The following is a 16,434-nucleotide window of genomic DNA, read 5'->3' on the forward strand; positions in this document are numbered from 1 at the left end:
CCAAATGTAAAAAACAGCATGAGAAAATCACTCTCATAAAAACAGAAGAGGGTCTGGGAACTCAGAAAACCACTGATGATGGATTAAATTTGCCTTCACTTTACACCAGGTATAGTTTGAGAGAAAAAAAAAAAAAGCAATTGAGTTATAAATCTAAAAATCAAGGAACTGAACTAAAGCCCTGGTTTTGTCCCTAAATAATTGGGAAGTTTTAACAATTTTCAAGCCTCTGAGGAACTATTTGCTAATCTATAAATCAAAACCAACTATGAAGTTACATTTTAGCCTTCTTCATATGTCAGTATTTTATTAGGTTTCATTGAAAACTAGAAGTGATTGAGCAGAAGCTAAATTAATTCTGTTCTTTTAAGATTAAACAGAATAGAGGTGCCTGGCTGGCCCAGTCTGCAGAACAGGCGACCTGACCTCAGGGTGGTGAGTTTAAGCCCGATGTTGGATATAGAGCTTACTTGAAAAAAAAAAAAAAAAGATAGAAAAGAAGATTAAACAGAATTAAAAAAAATCAGTATGTCTTTCAAAAATAAAACTTCTTAATGTTTTTTATATATTTCCTCTCAGTCTTTTATATATTCTACAGTAAATATCTATCCACTCGTACTTTATATAACAGTTCTTATGCATATACTATTCTAGCATAGAATTTTGATTTCAGGTAACATTAAATAGTATTGACTTTTTCTATAATTATTAACTACAAATTTACAGAATTTAACTGAATGAAGTTTCATTTAGGGAGACAGTCTGGGCTATAACACACTTCTGATTGGAGGCAAGTCTGACTACACGTCTTTGTGACTGCAAAAGGACGTGTGGCATCATTAGAAAATTTCACTGTTATATTAAGAATTAAAAGTTATTTACCCATGAAATTTATTCACTTTATCTGTCTTGGAGTCAGACGATCTCATTCCTCATGCTAAAGTCCTTTCCTGGTTATTATTTAATACCTTTGCTTTGTCAAAGCCTATTCCTCTTTTTAAAAATCCCAAATGAAGAAGGAGCTCATTACATAAAACATTGGCCTTAATGTCACTTGGCCCAGTCGGTGTAGGTCAAACACGAAAGTCTAGTCATTCTTGCACCAGATGAGAAAGAGGTTAGGTCCTAAAATTCTAGTCTGCCTCCCATTCCGTAAGTCAACACACAAGATTTCTGTAATCATATTTTGTAAACATCACTGGAGAAAACAAATTTCCGAGTACACTCTTTCAGCACAGGATATGGTAAGCTATGCGATTTTCAAAGGAATTTTAAGCAGAAGACCAAGAAACTAGTATTTTGAGCTTGGCATTTTGAGGTGAAGGATCCTCCATTAGTAACATGGACAGACATGGCTATGACCATAGCTTGCAAAAAACCTTCTTCTAGAACCAGGCCATCAAGGCAACTGGAAGGAGGAAGATAGGAGTGGAACAGGGGGACAATGGGGCTCTGTGTGAAGGCGGCTGGCAAACGGCCATCCCGTTACCCTCCTCTGAGGCCTTTGAATGTGTAGGTGTTTGCAAAGCAACCGAATTGAAGAAATAGAAACCAAAAAGATCAAAGTAGCCTGAGACTGAAAGTCACATCAAAACCAGATCCATGGAAAGATCAAACATCTCGTGATTGTCCCTAAAACGTTACTAACTGTATCTTTAAAAACGAACAAAATAAAACCCCCAGAGGAACCACCAGCGTGGCTGCCTGTGTCTCAAGAGAGGTTGTGATTCTAAACGGAATTAGACACCAAAAGAAAGTGTTTGATAAAGTTTTATTTGCAGGGAAATTCAAACTCACAAATGACTTCCAGCTGGGCTTTGGCAAATTCTAGTTCCCAGGAGCTTCATGTGTTCAGATAAAGGTCACAGTTTCCCAAGTTAAAGAACAGAAGTTCAGAAGGGGCCAAAAACGGCTCCAAGGATGGCTGCCTGCAACTGGGACCTTTTCACATTTTTCTTCACTGGCTCCCTTGACATTTCACCCTTCCGCATTTGCCAAGAGTCTCGGTTTGGGAGTCACTGAATTCAGCTCTTTTTCTGAAAGTGATCTCTCAATCCTAGATATTGAATGTCATTGGCAAGCTCTATTGCTTTACATCCTGTCGGCCAGAGCAGTGTGGCTACCAAGCACTCAATCAGCCGGCGGCCTTGGGGAAAGACAGCTTGGGACACCGAGTTTCACCAAACAAAAGGACCTCATAGAAGTGAGGCTCCCGCCCCCCCGCCCCACAAATACCAGAGAACCGTGTCGCTCCAGCACTCCTTGCTTCTCCGATCAGAATAGGCACATCCTGAATGTGATGGAAAGAATCAAAGTTTCCAGAAATTGAGTCCAAACAGTTTAGCTCATGACCAAAGAGAGAATGTTTGGTCCTCCCAAAAATACCATTATTAGAGGTGATGTATACAGAAGTGGGAATACAGCAGCTCGCACAACAGACTCCGCGAGAACGTTCACGAACCCCCCAGGAGGAGGTCTTGTCCTTCAGCTCCACGACGGTCACAGGCCCATGTGCACAAGCCCCAGACCGGTCCGACCGCCTGGGACCCTCGGGCAGTCACAGCACCGATATTGTACCAAACGGGGTGGAGGCCAATGGCCTCTAATCGTAACTTTCACTGCGGAGAGGAAGCCCCATGCTTCACCCCCATCGCCGCCGCCCTCCCTTCTGTGGCTCCTCCCGCCCTCTGGTTCTCCGCTCCGGTGAGTCCCACCTTATGCTCCGTCGTGGCCCCTTCACCGCGGCCTGGAGAACCCTCATCCCATCCTCCGCAAGCTCCTACGCCTCTTCTTGTCCTACAAGTCTCTGCACCTCCAGGCCGGATGGGAACCTGGCCCTCCCCCAGGACGGCCCTTCCCCTGCAGGCCTCGCTCCCACAGGAATGGAAGATTCTGCGCCCACTCCAGTCCCCCACTGTGAGCATTTCCCCCCCTTTTAAGGCTGCTGCCCTGTGCGCATCCTCTCCGCGGTGCTTTTACTTCGGCCTCGTCCACACTGTTCCCGGTTCAGCGGGACTTCGGGCCTGCGTCCACCCTCCCTTTCCCCCCTGGAGGTGCCCTTGTCCAAGAAGAACAGAATCAGAAAGGAAAACGTCTTCAGTGGTAAGACTGCGGATCACCTCAGGAATTTCTAATTTTATCAACAATGTTAAAAAATAATGTGATTAGGGGCGCCTGGGTGGCTCAGTGGGTTAAGCCTCTGCCTTCGGCTCAGGTCATGATTCCAGGATCCTGGAATCGAGTCCCACATCGGGCTCTCTGCTCAGCGGGGAGCCTGCTTCCTCCTCTCTCTCTGCCTGCCTCTCTGCCTACTTGTGATCTCTGTCAAATAAAAAAATCTTAAAAAAATAATGTAATTACAGTTTGTGTGTAATAAAACTCATCTAAAATATATAAATATTTATATAGATTATAAAAAAAATTTCTTACTGGTTTCCTGCTCAAAACATGAAACAGTTTAATTTGCTTCAAATTAATTTGTGTAAAAAAATTGTAAAATTTTAGAGTAAAAATTTTTTAAATGTGATGACATACAGAAATGTTTGAAGGGTTTGCACACATTCTAAAATGTAGATTAAATTTAACTTCTGCTACAGAGTTCTGCTTTCACGACTTGATACTTAGATGCCTAGTCTTGTATATTATCACTATGCTTTCTCCTGTTAGCATTAACTTTTTAAGTTCTAGAGATGTGGAGAAATAATCTCAAGGTGGATTTATAGATTTATTGTTATTATATCTCCATTAACTAGATCCCCTCAATGGATATAGCTTTCTCTTCCCTCAAGCATGCATGCTCATTTAAAAAAATACAATTAAACATAAAAACAAGGTAAATGAAAATCCTGTAGCATCCACTCTTTCTCTCAGAAAGTCATTCTATCATAAATAGTTGTATAGGATTATATCTTACATATATTTTTTTAACTATGAGTAGTAAATTTGCCTCTTCTATAAGGAATAATGTTAACAGCCTCAAGTGTAGCCCTCCACACTTTTCTGGTATACAAACATTCTACACATAGAGCATGCCATGGTGTGTGTGTGTGTGTGTACAAAATTTAGGTGGTTATTTGTTTTTTAATAATGAGATCTTATTATAGATACTTCTCTATATTAATATTTTCACACTAAAGAGTACTGTGAAAATCTCTCTAACTCAATGAGCAAAAGGAAAAAAAATACAGTAATTTTGAATATTGTGTAAGGCCTCGGGTAACTTAAAAAATTGCGTTTTCGTTTTCTTCACTGTAAAATTGCTATCACCTACTTCATAATGTTGCCATGAGGATCAAATGAGTGCCTAGCTCATGGGGTGTGCTTTTTTTTTTTTTTTTTAAGATTTTTATTTATTCGACAGAGATCACAAGAAGGCAGAGAGGCAGGCAGAGAGAGAAGGGGTCCCCGCTGAGCAGAGAGCCCGAGGCAGGGCTTGATCCCAGGACCCTAAGATCATGACCTGAGCTGAAGGCAGAGGCTTAACCCACTGAGCCACCCAGGAGTCCCTTGGGGTGTGCTTCTTAAGAGTTTAATTTACTTCTTTCAATGGCTGCCTAATACTACAGGATGTGGGGTCATAATGCGCATAGTCATTGACTTCCTGAGGGCACTTCCCTTGTTTTCAGTCTTTGACTAGTACAAGCAATGTTACAACACATAGAATTATATGGGTATCTCATTCAGCAGTGACTCGTCCTTCCATGTGATGGATTTTAATCCATATTTCTTTTCAAAAAGGCTGAAACAGTTCGCATTTCCACATGCACGAGAATATCCTTCTCCCCAAATCTCTTCAGTGAGAGCTATTCCCACTTTTTATTTTGGCTGATTTAATGGCTAATCTAATGGCTGATGTAATGGCTATGTGGTGATGTATCATGCTGGTTTTATGTGCGTTTCCCAAACTCCCAGCAAGGCTGAGCACAAGTTCATGCTTATTGGCCTCCTGCATTTGCTTTGTCCAAATCTCATTTGTCCATTTTTTCTTTTTGGCTATTTAGGTTTTTATACATTTGTAAGCACTTTTTATATAGTTTAGATATATCTCTATCATGTATTTCAGATCATTTCCCCTAAATTATTATTTCCTCTTTCAAAGTTAAATTTTTATTGAAGTGCAATATTCATTTCCTTTAGGTTGACATTTGATCCTTTGCAAATGGATTAAAATTATAAATTATGTGTGTCTTTTTTTTTTTTTCATAGTTTCTCAGCCCTATCTCGGGTAATCAACAACTTGAGGGATATTTCTGTGCATATGAAGCCTATTATTTTTCCTCCTTTTCTTTAATCAATCTGGAATTTACTTTGAAATACTCTTTTCCAGATGAACAGGCTGTTAGGTCAGCACCATTTTAAAAATAACCCATCTTTCCACTCTTAACTGAAATACCATTTTTGTTATATATCAAATAACCACATGTACTGGGATCTATTTCTGAGCTCTCTCTATTCTATCCTCTGACTTGCCTCTTTCTAAGCCAAAACCAAAGCCATTATAAGCAGGTTGTGATATGCTTTAATCTTGTAAGGCAAGTCATTCCTCACTAGACTTATTTACATTTATTATCTCATATAAACTTTAAAATCACTTTATCCAATTCCTCCCAAACATTACTCAAATTTAAATTAGGATTGTATTACATTTGCTTAATTTTGGGAGAATTCATGTTTTTTAGTAGTATATCTATCTAAAAACATTGATGTCTTTACATAACATTTTATTTTATTTTTTTCAGATGGTCCTTTGGGTTTTTTTTTTTCTTTTAAAACTTGTTGCTAGTAGAGAAAAAAAGTAACTTATTTTTCTTTATCCAACTTAGATCAATTTTGACATTAGTATTCCAAAGAATATTCTAAATCTTCATTATTCAAGCTGTCCTCATTCTCACCAGACATCCTCACTTCCTACTTCATTAAGAAAATTGAGGTTATCAGCTTTCCAGACTCCTGTGTTCATGATCACCTGTGTTCATACCATTTCTTAAAAGCTTTTCCTCCATTGTTGGAGGATGAAATTTGTCTCCTCCTGTTCAAGCCCAGACTCCATTGCCTCCAACTCTTTCAGCTTCCTTGAGGACCTGGCTCCATTGATTTGCCCCCTTCTCTCCCGCATCTTCCATCTCTGCTTCTTGTTTTCCTCTGTATCCTCTCTGTGCTGTTAAATTCCTCTTTTCTGTTGCGAAGGGGCTCCTTTAATCCTCTTGACTTGATTCTACAGCCATTCAGCCATTTCCAATGATCAGAAATACAAAAATTCTGACCGACGGTTCTTCTCCTATCCTCCCTTAACTTGGGCTAAAACATGGCTCTGTCTGCTTAGAGTGAGGACAGACAAGGGTCTGTGTCCCACAGATCTCCTCATCCTCTTTCTAGCTCTTCTGTATTTGGGGCAAAAGTAGCGGGGGAAGGGAGAGAGAAAAATGTCTCTTCCTTTGATTGTGGAAAATCGCAGTCCTCTGTGTTGGCTCTCCCTGCTTCTGGGGCTACTACTGAGCAGCCACTATGGGGAGTGCATGTTAAAATGCTGGCTTTCTCTTCTAATACTTGTATGCATGGATTCTTAAGCCTTGGAAAAGGGTCTCAGGTGAGAGATCTGCCTGCAGGTATATAGCTCTTCTCCACTCTCTCTCTGCTCCCTCACAGACAGTCCACATCATTGTCTTGAGTGGACCTAGTCCCTGCCCAAATGGCCACAGTATTTTATACCTTCTCCCTGAGAGTGGAGAAGGTATTAAAAAAAAAAAAAAGGTATAAAAGGGGTAGACTCCCCACCCCTTTAGTCTAGACTCAACTGTGTAAATTTTTTTGGTCAGTGGAACATAAGAAAATGTGATTTTGGGGGTTTGTGTGCATGATAGAAGTCATACTGTTATTGCAAAGCAAAACTCAGCCCTATGTTGTAAATAAGAGATACTCCTCAGGCAATACCATTCAGTAAAGATAAACATGAAAGGATGAGCAAATATGAATACAAAGAAAGCATGGGCCTTGGTTTTGATATCAGTGAATATAGAATTCAAACCAAAAAGCAATTTAAAAAGCTTCAGTGCTAAAGGTAAAAATTCACAAGGAAGATAAGATATGAATACTTATGTACCAAATAACTTAGCAATAACTCTATGAGGTAAAAACGATAGAATATACAATGAGAAACTGAAACACACTAAAAATAGGACACTTTAATGTACTTTCTAATCCAAAACAGATCAAAAGTTCAAAAAAATAAGATATAGGAAGATAGAAATAATCACAGAAACGAAGGAAATCAAGAAGTTATTTTGCATAACACTATGAAAAGAGAAATAACAAGTGACACCACAGAAATACAAAGGATTATAAGAGAATAGTATAAAAATTATATGCCAACAAATTGGACAACCTAGAAGAAACAGATAAATTCCTAGAAACATGTATCATTTCAAACTGAATCAGGAAGAAGTAGAAAGTTTGAACAGACCAATTGCCAGCAATAAAATTGAATCAGCCATCAAAAAACTCTTGACAAAAGTCCAGGACCAGACAGCATCACCGGCGAATACTATCAAATGTTTAAAGAAGAGTGAGGGGTGCCTGGATGGCTCAGTTAGTAGAGCGTAATTTCAAGGTTGTGAGTTCAAGCCCCATGGTGGGCGTGGAGTACATATGTTTAAAAAAAAAATTTCTCTTTAAACTATTCCAAAAAATGGAAGAGGAAAGAAAGTTTCCAAATTCATTCTATGAGGTCAGCATTACCCTGACACCAAAGTCAGATAAAGACACTACAAAAAAGGGAAGTACAAGGCAATATCTCTGATGAACATAGTTGCAAAAATCTTCAATATTAGCAAACTGAATCCCACAATACCTTAAAAAAGTCATTTGCCATGATCAAGTGGGATTTATTCCCAAGATGCAAAGGTGGTTCAATATTCACAAATCAATCAGCATGATACATCACAATAACAAGAGAAAGGATAAAAACCATATGATCATTTCAATAGATGCACAAAAACCATTTGACAAAGGACAACATCCATTCATGATAAAAACCCTCAACAAAGTATGTTTAGGGGGAACATAACTGAACATAATAAAAGCCATATATGAAAAACCCACAGCTAACATTATACTGAATGGTGAAAACCTGAGAACTTTCCCCCAGAGATCAGGAATAAGACAAGGATGTCCATTCTTACCACTTTTATCCAACATAATATTAGAAATATCAGCCACAGCAATCAGACAAGAGAAAAGAATAAAAATCATCCAAATTGGTAAGGAAGAAGTAAAACTTTCATTATTTGTAGATGACATGATACTGTATATGGAAAACCCTAAAAACTCCACTGAAAAACTATTAGAACTGATAAATGAATTCAATCAGTTTGCAGGATATAAAAGTAATGTTCAGAAATCCATGGCATTTCTATAAACTAATAATGAAGCAGCAGCAAGAGAAATTAAGAAAACAATCCCATTGCAATTGCACCAAAAATAATAAAGTATCCAGGAATAAACTTAACTAAACAGGTGAAAGAGTTTTACTCTGAAAACTATAGAACATCTATAAAGGATTTGGAGATGGAAGGACATTCACGCTCATGGGTTAGAAGAACAAATATTGGTTGTTGTTGTTTTTTTTTTAAAGAAGTTTTTTAAGTGATCTCTATACCTAATGTGTGGCTTGAACCCTGAGATCAAGGAAGTTGCATGTTCTACTGACTGAGTCAGCCAGGCACCCTATGGCAGAACAAATATTGTTAAGATGTCCATACTACCCAAAACAATCTACGGATTTAATGTAATTCCTATCAAGATGCCAATATCATTTTCCACAGAACTAGAACAATCAAAATTTATATGGAACCACAAAAGACCCCAAATAGCCACAGAGATCTTGAAACCAAACCAAACCAAAACAAAACAAAACTGGAGGTATCACGATCCCAGATTTCAAATCATATTACAAAGCTGTAGCAATCAAAACAGCATGGTACCAAAACAAAAAGACACATTGATCAATAGAACAGAATAGAGAGCTCAGAAATAAACCCGCAATTAGATGGTCAATTAATCTTTAATAAAGGAGGCAAGAACATACAATGGGTAAAAGACAGCTCTTCAATAAATGGTGCTGGAAAAACTGGACAGCTGCATGCAAAAGAGTGAAATTGGACCACCTTATTACAGCACACACAAAAGTTAACTGAAAATAGATTAAGGACCTCAATGTGAGAATCGAAACCTAAAAATCATAGAAGAGAACAGGCAGTAATTTCTCTGACATTGGCAATAGTAACATTTTTTCTAGGCATGTCTCCTGGGGCAAGGGAAACAGAAGCAAACCTAAACTACTGGGACTACATCAAAATAAACAGCTTCTGCACAGCAAAGGAAACCATCATCAAAGCTAAAAGACATTTGGGGCACCTGGGTTGCTTAGCCAATTAAGTGGCAGCCTTCAGCTCAGGTTACGTTGGCAGGGTTCCTGATTCGAGCCCTGCATAGGGCTCCCTGCTTAGCAAGGTGTCTCTTCTCCCTCTCCCTCTGGTTCATGCTCTCTCTCCCTCATACTCTCTCTCCTTCTCGCTCTGTCAAATAAACAAATAAAATCTTAAAGAAAAAAAACTGAAAGACAATGTAGTGAATGGGAGAAAGTATTTGCAAATCACATGTCTGATAAAGGGTTAGTATCCAAAATATATAAAGAAGTTATGCAACTCAACACATACACACACACACACACACACACACACACACACACAAACACACACATGCACGCATGCCCATGAATAGTCCTATTAAAAATGGGCAGAAGACATGAACAGATGTTTCTCCAAAGAAGATACACAGATGGCCGATACATGATGCTCAACATCACTATTCATCAGGGAAATACAAATAAAAACCTCAATGACCTATCACTTCACACCTGTTAACAATGGCTCAGATCAAAAATACAAGAAACAACATGTGTTGGTGAGGTTATAGAAAAAAAGGAACCCTTTGCAGAAGGAATGCAAGCTGGTGCAGCCACTGTGGAGAAGAGTATGGAGGTTCCTCAAATGTTAAAAATAGAACTTCCATATGATTCAGTAATCACACTACTAGGTGTTTACCCAAAGAAAATGAAAACACTAATTTGAAAAGATATACACACACTGATGTTTAGGGCACCATCATTTATAATAGCCGAAATATGGAAGCAACTCATATTTGGTAGGTGAATGGATAAAGGAGACAGTGTGTGTGTGTGTGTGTATGTGTGTGTAAAAGGAACTATTAGTCATAAAAAAATGAAATTTTGCCATTTACAATGACACAGACAGAGCTAGAGAGAATAATGCTAAGTAAAGTAAGCTACAGAAAGACTAATACCATATGATTTCACTCCTATGTGGAATTTAAGAAAGAAAACAATTGAACAATGAAAGAAGAGAGACAAACCAAAAACAGGCTCTTAACTACAGAGAATAAACCAAACCATCAGAGGGGAGGTGGGTGGGTGGACGAGGTGGCGGGAATTCAAGAGGAGACACTCATCATGATGAGCACTGAGTAATGTATGGGATTGTTGAATCAGTATATTGTACTCCTGAAACTAACGTAACACTGGATGTTAAGTATAGTAGATTTAAAATAAAATAAACATTATATAAAAAATTAAAAGTGCAGGATTGGCTTATAAAAAGATAAACTAATGGAACAGAACAGAAAGTCCAGAAATAAACTTGAAGGCATAAGGGAATTTAGTGTGAAATGAAGACTGCACGCCAAATCAAACATAAAGATAGTCTTTTCAATAAATAGTGTCGGAAAAACTGGGAATCAAGTTGGAAAAAAGTAAAGCATATTCCATACTCATGCTACGTATCAGGATAAGCAAAGAGATCCATACAGATCACAGATTTAAATGTAAAAAAAATGAAATAATAAACACATTAGAAAACAGTAGGTGAGTCTTATTTTATCCTTTGGAAGACCTTTCTAATGATGATTCAGAATCCAGAAAGGCTGACAGTTAAAAGTAAACACAAAAACAAGTACTTTTGCAGGTTAGAAATATACCAACAGCAAAATCAAAATACAAATGACAAAATAAGAAAGACATTTGTGACTCACAGCACAGAATAAATACTTACATTCTCTCTCTATATATGTATATATATATATATATATATGTAAATTTCTAGAAATAAAGAAAAAGACCAACTTTATATGAATGTGGGCAAAGGATATGAATGGATAGGTCACGGGGAAAAAAAACTGTCACTAAACATATGAGACAATGCCAGACTTCACTGGTAAAAATACAAATTAATATTCCGTCAAGATACAATTCCTCAACTATCAGATTAGCAGAATCCAAAAGTCCTCTAGCACAGTGCAGGGAAGGCTCTGGGGAAGCGGACACTTTCAAACACCGCTTGTAGAAGTAGGAAATGGAATAACCACCAGGAAGGATTTTCTGGAAACATCTACCAGAATTTCAGATACACTTACTCTTGACCCAATAATCTCATTTCCAGGAAACCCAATATAGATATAGATTGATCTAGATATCACAAATAACATCTATACATGCATGCATTATTTGTACTAATATGAAACAACAGTTGTGCAAGGATATCCCTTGCAGGATTTTTGTAAGATCAGAAGATGGGAACAGAAGCACGCAGCAGTAGGGGCTGGGTGGGTAAGTCATGGGATATGTGGACAATAGGAAACTGTGCATCTGCAAGAGAGAATAAGGAACATCCTTACCAACTACTGACTTGGAAACATCTCCAGGATAAATTTTCATACTCGAAAAGGTAAAGAATAAAACAGTGTGTATTTTCTGTTCTTCTATGTGAACGGCTGCGGCCACCGTGCACTCGCGGTTGCTCACATGCCCAAGGAAACACTGGGAGGCCCACCCACAAGCTGATAGAGATAATAATCCAGCAGCTGGAGGGAAAAGGTGGACAGGCGTGGGTAAGAAAGAGATTTCGATGTAATCTTTTAATTTTGATAAATTCAATGAATATTGTGCATGTTTAGGAAACTGCAAATGTTCAGTGGGGCTTTTCTTTTCTCGTAGGATAAATTTCAAATTCCTGAGGCTCAAAGCAAGCCTGCACAACTTGGCCCTAGCCTGAAGGGCTTTCCCTTTCTCATCTCCTGCCCTGCGGTGACCTGGATCCGTGTGGGTGTGGCGGGAACGAGGAAGTTACGAAGTCGCGGTGGGAGGAGTTTCCGGCGCGTCGGGTCTCACCCGCGAGGCGGCGCCTGCCCTCGACACGCCGCAGAGTCGCCTGGAGTCGTGCATGCGGGCGCTCCAAAGAGGGGCGGTGGCTGCGCTCATCAAGGGGACGCGGCAGCCGGAGTTTGGGGTCGAGAGAAAAGCCGGGGCCCTGGTCCGGTGAACCCCATACACGCTGGGAAGCGAGGCCCCGTGAATATGATTCCTTTCTCCACAGAACTCCTGGACTCCCGGCGCCGTCCTCAGGGAGCTCTCGATTTTTCACGGAAGCGCAGCTGGCGCGCCGTGTCGCGCTGCTCTCGGGCACGACCTCGCGACCGGACCAGTCTGTGTGCGCTGCTGTGCTCACCGCGAGCGCGGCTCCCAGCCGGCGCCGTCCGGGCTGTGGCCGTCGTCCGGTCCGCCATGCCGTCTACCGCCGACCGTGTTCCCTGCGCTGCGCCTTCTGTTCCTGTGACTCGTCGGTCCGCGGGTGTCTCCCCCACGACCTCTCACCCGCTTCGCCCATCCCCCAACCGTCGCCCTCCTCAGGGAGGTCTGGTAAGGGCGCGCGTCCCGTGACAGCCTTGCGGGAAATCACCGCTCCTCACCGCGTTCAAGATGTTACTAAAACCCCTTCCCTGGCTGTACCGCTCGGGCCCACAGATTCGGTCCCGCCGCACCTCCGGCCGCGCTCCGCGACGCGCTCCCCTCACAGTGCTCCCCGCACAGTCCTCGTCCATGTCCGGGGTGTGTCCAGCTGCTTCTCGCCGTGTCCGCACCGTCCCTGCCGCACCGCCTGACGGCCGCTCGCCCCGCTGTCCCCGCCGGGTCGTACCTCCGAAGAGGCGCGTCGTCACCGCCTCCGCTTCCTTCCACACGACACTCCGTGACTGACGCGCGTTTACTTGTTTGAGGACTCGCTGCCTCATGACGCGACGAGCTCCACGAGGCCGGAATCGTTCTTCTCAGACTCAGAAGGATGCTCGGCGGACGGCGGTCAGTGAAGGTTTGTAGAGAAAATTAAGCTCCATAAACCTCCAGAGCGAGATTCGGATGCTCTTTCCACAGACGTGGAAGCGGAGGGTCAGAAAGGCCGGGTCGTCTCTCCAGCGTCCCCAGCACAGTCCGCGTCAAACCCCACGTCCTGGAAGGCGGCGTTGCGTCCCGAGTGTGAGCGGCTCCTCGCGGGAACGACCAGAGGGGCCTGGAGGCGGCCGAGGCCCCGAAGAGCAGCACAACCCGTCCCGGCTGACGGCGGCCTCGTGGCCGGCGGGGAGCAGCCTCGTGGGGGCCCTTGGGAACGGCCTTGGGTCTCCCCCTCACGTCACAGAACACGGATGCGGTGGGATATCCTGTAAGTGGGTCGAGGGAAACGGGTTTGCGAAAGGAACTGCTCTCAGAGGGTCCCGCGGGATGGAGGGAAGAGTCCAGAGCGGGAAACGAGCAAGGAAAGGGGGTGCGGCGTCCCCGCAGCCACGGGGACAAGAGAAGGTGCGGTTGACCGACAGCGCGCAGCTGTTGGGAACGACCCGCGGCTCTGAACAAGTGGCGGAGACTGCAGCAGAACCGCCCGGGGGTCGGGAGGCTCGCAGGCAGGACGAGGCTGCCGCCCTCACTGCATTCCTGGGGCTTCGAGTGCTCTTGTCCCTGGAGAGACTCGTACTCGCGGGTGTAGCCCCTCGCCCGCCATCGAGTTCTGGCCTAACCCGGTTCCTCTGGAAACTCCGGCTTCACCGAGGTTGGCTGAGCGGCTCCTGCTGTGAAGGCCGGCGGAGCCCACGAGTCCTGAGGGGCGGAGTGGGGGTGTGGGGGGTGGGGAAGGCTTCCCCGGAGGAGAGCTGGAAGTTCAAAGATCCTGGGGTATGTTCAATACCACATCTTACGCTCTCAGAAGTGGGTGTCAATCTAGGTGTCGTCTCAGGCCGCTCAAGGATGCGGCAGGCCCAGCAGGAGCGGACACCAGCCGCTTCTAAAATGCAGAAGCTCCTGACTTGAGACACACTCCATTAGGCTTGAACCCCTGCGTCGTTAGACTTGGCGAGCGACGGAAACTAGTCATATCAGGTTTAGTGTGTCAATCACTAAAAAGCAAAATATCTGGTATGAAGAGTTTGCTAAGGAAAACTGTACCTTAAAACTGGAATCCAAATGATCCAAAACAGGTATCCTATGAAGCGTGTAGAAACAGGCTGGTGGCCCCCGGAAGGCATCCGGCGGGCTCCCAGGCCCCTCCGCCTAGAGACAGTTGCTAGGCGGTACCCGATTTGCTCACAAATGCACTTTCCACCCAAGGATCAGCGCAGTGATGACACACAACCCACCACCCCGTCGATTGTGCTGCTCCTGTTTCATTAAAGGCAAGAGACCGTGGCCAACATCACTGAGGCTGGCAGGTCCTCTCGTGGACACGGAACTGTGCCAGTGTCTTTCCTGAACAAAAAGGTGAAGATCTTTGCCTTCTAGGTCTAGGAGTCTTTAGAATAGTTTAAGGCTGCATGTTTCATTTGTTCTTAATTCCTCTGAGGCCAGTGTAAATGTTGTCAGGGATCAGCACATCGCATAATGGATCTGACTCGTCTTCCAAGTTTTCATATTGATCTACAAAACACCAGTACTGCAATTCATTTCATTTAAACTTACTTTAAAAATATTTAGTAGGCAGATTCTGAGAATTTGAAATGTATAAAGAAAACAAAGATGTTGTTCTAGAATTCCGAGGTCTTACTTTCGTATTCATGGTAGTAATGTGCTCAGTAATACAAAAATAAAAGGGAGAAGTGTGATTGGCCCTTTTTCCAAATGCAGCTTTTTCTAGTACATCTGCCCAATCATTAATTGGATAAAGTCCCATCACGAATACTCAACACTTCCAAAAACAAATATAACTTTTCCTCAAAACAGCATGCTTTTTTTCATTTTTGTTAAATTATTCTCATTTTTGTTAAAGGTGCCTTCCCATTCCTGGTCCTTTAGACTTAAAATCCTGGAGCTATAACTGCCGCCTCTACGATATTTTTTCCATGTCTAGTAACCAATCTTGCTTTTTATCTCCTTTGTTCTCTCTCCCCGTGAGACCTCCTGTCTATTAATGTTTTCCTGCATCACTTTAGTCTCTTTGCCATTCCCTCTTCTCTCTCTCACTTTCTCTCGGTGTTTAGTCTGGAATCGAGAAGATCCGATCTTAGCCCCTCAACTGCCTAACAAGCCTTCTGCTCTAGTCACTTCATGCCTTCTTCAAAATTCCTGGCACCTGGTAGGCTTGATGATTCCTTGCTTTCTTCTATTCTGCTCTAAATATTTACTCCTGCCTCTAAGCAGGATTCAGCGACTGGCCCAAAGTTACATAAAGCAGTGGTTCTCCAAATGTCATATGCTGCGAATTACTCAGAGGCCATTTATTTATTTATTTATTTATTTTAAGATTTTATTTATTTGACAGAGTTCACAAGCAGGCAGAGACAGGCAGAGACACAGGCAGAGAGAGAGGGGGAAGCAGGCTCCCCGCTGGAGCAGAGAGCCTGATGCGGGGCTCGATCCCGGGACCCTGGAATCATGACCTGAGCTGAAAGCAGAGGCTTTAACCCACTGAGCCACCCAGGAGCCCCATCCCCCAGAGGCTTTTTAAATGCAGATTCTAATTTCGTAGGTGTTGGATGAAGACTAAGTGTCTACATTTTTAACAAGTCCCCACACCATACCATGTTACTGGTCCATGTACCACACTTTGAATGGCAAGTTCTACAAGAAATGCTAACCATGACTAGAACTCATTTCTGACCTCTCCACCCAGGGTTATCCCAAACATTGAACAGGTGAGGCAGGAGAAAATGTGACAGAATTTGCTAGGAAAACATGTTCCCCATTTTGAATCACTTCCTTACAGATCATGAGGGGCAAATAAACTTCATGGTGCTTTTCTTCCGCATGAATTTTTATTCTGTAGTAGTATAAGAGCTATGTTTAGATGGCTACAAGATTTACCACCCTCCTCAAATGTGTGCAAGTACATGGCTTGTCCAAGATTTCTCATCCATAAATTCATGATTCACATCTCTACATCCCATCAGTTTATTGCTCTAAGTAGTGATCTGGGGATATGAGGTTGAAAGAGGAAAGAGTATTTGGGGCGGTGGGGGACAGACTTTCCAAATTCCCAGAAAGCTGGAGTTAGGACACCACCCATGGATATCTGGGCATTCATTCTGCTTTTACTTCTCAATGAGCTT

General features: G+C 42.4%; 1 protein-coding gene and 1 pseudogene across 4 annotated transcripts in view; one reads left to right on the forward strand and one right to left on the reverse strand.

The window, feature by feature from the left end:
- CUNH2orf88 (chromosome unknown C2orf88 homolog) overlaps positions 1 to 14,405 on the reverse strand; it is a 60,774-nt gene extending 46,369 nt beyond the window's left edge. For 3 of the 4 annotated variants that reach the window (XR_004382977.1, XM_032860234.1, XM_032860233.1), the window contains exon 1: positions 14,339 to 14,405. The gene's annotated coding sequence lies outside the window, so the exon portion shown is untranslated. Of the gene's footprint in view, positions 1 to 11,745; positions 11,784 to 14,338 lie in introns of those variants that run through there. The other variant, XM_032860235.1, reaches the window with a different exon arrangement.
- Positions 12,291 to 13,212, forward strand: LOC116869193 (annotated as a pseudogene).
- Positions 14,406 to 16,434: the final 2,029 nt, after the last annotated feature.

Source organism: Lontra canadensis, unplaced genomic scaffold, assembly GCF_010015895.1.
Source record: "Lontra canadensis isolate GAN:19392208 unplaced genomic scaffold, GSC_riverotter_1.0 scaffold18, whole genome shotgun sequence".
Classification (NCBI taxonomy): Eukaryota; Metazoa; Chordata; class Mammalia; order Carnivora; family Mustelidae; genus Lontra; species Lontra canadensis.